At 49.8% G+C, this 3,314-nt stretch overlaps 1 protein-coding gene across 1 annotated transcript in view; it reads right to left on the bottom strand.

Annotated features, from left to right (window-relative positions):
* The window catches only part of FOXN1 (forkhead box N1), a 22,661-nt gene extending 19,347 nt beyond the window's left edge, over positions 1-3,314 (bottom strand). Inside the window, exon 1 of the mRNA XM_042442709.1 lies at positions 3,236-3,314. The gene's annotated coding sequence lies outside the window, so the exon portion shown is untranslated. The remainder of the gene's footprint in view (positions 1-3,235) is intronic.

Below are 3,314 nucleotides of genomic sequence, written 5' to 3'. Positions count from 1 at the left end.
AGGGCAACTCTGTGGTTAACGTCCGACAGACACTGACCATAGAACTGCGCTGGAGGAGCTACAAAGGCCTAGTAGAGTATCCTCTCTAGGAATCTCTAGGTCCTCCAGGGCAACTCTATGGTCAGTGTCCAACAAACACTGATCATAGAGTTGCACCAGAGGAGCTACAAAGGCCTAGCAGAGTGTCCTCTCTAGGAATCGCTAGGTCTTTCGCTGCAACTTTTAAAACTGACCATAGAGTTGCATTAGAGGACCCAGATATTCCTAGAGGGAACATATTAATCAAATCCGTGAATAATCAAATCGGCAAATATCAAAATTTGGAGGGATGAGTATATATGCATATATATAGAGAGAGTGAGAGTCAGGATGGTGTAGAGGTCTGAGTGTTGGACTACTACAACTCTTGGGAGCAGGGTTCGAATCCCCACTGAACCATGAAACAGAGTGTGAGACTTGGGAATAAGCCCCACTCTCTCAGCCTCAGAGGACGGCAATGAAACAACTTGCTAAGAAAAACCCATGACAGTGTTGCCATAAGTCGGACACGACGTGAAGACGCACAGCAGCAATGGCAAATGCCACATCCGAGGCAGGAGGCCATGCCGTCTGGGGGATGCTGGGAAATGCAGTCCCTGCTGCAGATACCCTCCTTGCCCTCTGTGGCGCCCCTGCCCCAAGCGGTGCCCTAATGGCCCTGTGAACGTGGGCAGAGGGCCGTTCTCACAGGGCTGGCTCCCTCCTGGGATGGATGCTCAGGGGAAGGAGGTGTATCAAAGCTGAATGCTGCCACTAATTTCCCTGGCGCAGTATCTCCCAAATTAATCTCTCCTTCTTTGGCTTAATATATTACATTTCCCTGCAAGACGGATTCCAGAAAAGGCAGCGAGACGGGCAAGGTTCAGCCGGGAACCGCAGCAAACGGTCCTGCCCAAGTGCTCACCTGGGTGGCGCACCTATCGCCAGCGGTGGGGATGAGGGGCCTTGCAGTCAGACAACACCCCAAAGGCCCCTGTGTTCAAGTTAAGGCCTCTGCATTAACCTAAATTAGCCCCATTTCCCAAAGTCAAAGGAGAACGCAATGGATTATTATTATTTCATTCTCTTATGAATGGAATACTCTCCCAATATAGGGATTCAATGGGTCCCTGCTGCGCATGCGAATCCTCAACCTCATCTACACCTCAGAATTAATGCACTTTAATGCCATTTTTAACAGCTGTGGCTCCATGCTGCAGGATCCTGGGGCTTGTCGTTTTGTGAGACATTTAGCCTCCCAGGTCAGGATTTTGGCAAACCCGACAGTGGCTTTTCTTGGCAAGATCGGTTCAAGTCTGTCCTCCGCGTCTGAAAAAGTGTGACTTTACACTGCGGGAATAATGCTGCTTGACACCACTTTATCTGCCACGGCCCTGTCCTACAGAATCCTGGGATTTGTAGTTTTGGGATGCACCATTTCAGCAGAGAAGGTCTTGTAAAACTACAAATCCCAGGAATCTATAGGATGGCGCTAGACTGAGAAAAGGGGTGTCAAACTGCTTTTGTTTCTACAATGTAGATGCATCCTAGATAGATAGGATAGGATAGGATAGCGTAGCGTAGCATAGTGTAGCATAGGATAAGATAGGATAGCATTGCATAGCATAGGATAGCATAGCATAGGATTGCATAGCACAGGATAGGATAGCATTACATAGGATAGGATCGCATAGCATAGGATAGCATAGGATAGGATAGCATTGCATAGCATAGGATCGCATAGCATAGGATAGTATAGCATAGGATTGCATAGCATAGGATAGGATAGCATAGCATAGGATAGATAGATGTTGTTTCCTTCATCCTAAAGAGAGGTCCCTATGGGTGGGACTGGATGGCCTTTGGGGATCCCTCCCCATTCTAGGACTCTAAGTCAGGAGAAAAGGCCCACCTTGCAGGGCTGACATAAGGACCAGGGTTGGGTAACAGGTGCAAATACCACTCTTAAATACACCGAATAGGACAGAATGCTCCCTGCAAATAGGACTTTATTATCTCCCATCTCCCACTAGCGGCTCTCTCCGTCCCACGGAGGCCTTGCCTGGATTAATGGCCCTGGTGCAATCCGTGGCACACGCCGGGACAGCGCAAACAGTGCTTGGCCTGGAATCAAATCCGGAGCACCTCCCAAAAGCAACAGCTGAGGGCTGCCCAGCCTCTATCAAAACCCCTCCAGAGAAGGAGGCTCTCAAGACCTCTCTTGGTCCCATGCTCCATCTGCTCCCACTTCCAAGAAGGGCCTCCGAATGTTCAACCAAAATCCAACCCCTTGTAAATTAAGACCTATAACTTTCCTCGACTTGGAAACTATGCCTCTATTAATGCCGCCTGAAATAGCATTAAAGTGAGGTGTCCAGAACTGAACATCGTTCTCCAGATGAAGCCTGTTATGGTGTGACTATTACTTCCTTCCGCTTGGAAACTACACTATTCATGCAGCCTAAAATAGCATTCGCCTTCTTTGCTGCGGCATCACACTCCTGGCTCATGTTCAGCTTATGATCCACAATAACCCCGAGGCCCTTTTCGCATGTCGTACTACTGAGCCAAGTATCCCCCGTCCTATAAGTTTTGTAACCCCTTCTTTGAACCTGCTCCCACTTGTCTATTAACCTTCTTTAAACAAGGTGCCCAGAACCGAAGCCAGGATTCAGCGCGGAATATAGTGGGACTGTTCCTTCCTCCGACTTGGAAGCGATGCCCCTATTAACGCAGACTAGAATAGCATTTTCCTTCTTTGCTGCAGCATCACACTCCTGGCTCACGTTCAACAATAACCCCAAGGCCCTTTTCGCATGTAGTGCTGCTAAGCCAAGTATCTCCCATCCTATAGGTTTTGCTCTCCATCCCTCTTACCATCCTTGCCTTTCTTGTCCATTATCCTTCTAGAACCGAACCCAGGACTCCAGAGGAGGCTGACTGGCCCTAAATCCAGACATCCAGAAGAGAACCATAGAGCAGCAATGCTGATGCTCACCTGGCACCATCCTCCTTCTTCCTTCTCCCTGTTTTTGGGGGGCCGCAAGAGACCCCCAGGCCTCCGCCTGCACCCTTGGCCTCCGAGGGAGGGCTGCAACTTAAATAGGGGGGCAAACCCCACGGCTCCCACCCTTTTCCTTTCCTTCAGGGACTGCAGCCAAGTTGGAATCCCAGTTGGGAGCCAAGAAGTTGTCAAGAAGAGGAGGTTTCGGCTTACCTCTCTCTCTCTAGCCGCCGGAGCAGGAGGATCGGCCGCAGAGGGTCCAAGGGGCCAAGAGGTCAAGCGCAGAAGAGGA

Source organism: Sceloporus undulatus, chromosome 11 (genome assembly GCF_019175285.1).
Source record: "Sceloporus undulatus isolate JIND9_A2432 ecotype Alabama chromosome 11, SceUnd_v1.1, whole genome shotgun sequence".
Classification (NCBI taxonomy): domain Eukaryota; kingdom Metazoa; phylum Chordata; class Lepidosauria; order Squamata; family Phrynosomatidae; genus Sceloporus; species Sceloporus undulatus.
Note: the sequence above shows the minus strand (reverse complement) of the source record. Positions and strands in the feature narration are given on the sequence as shown.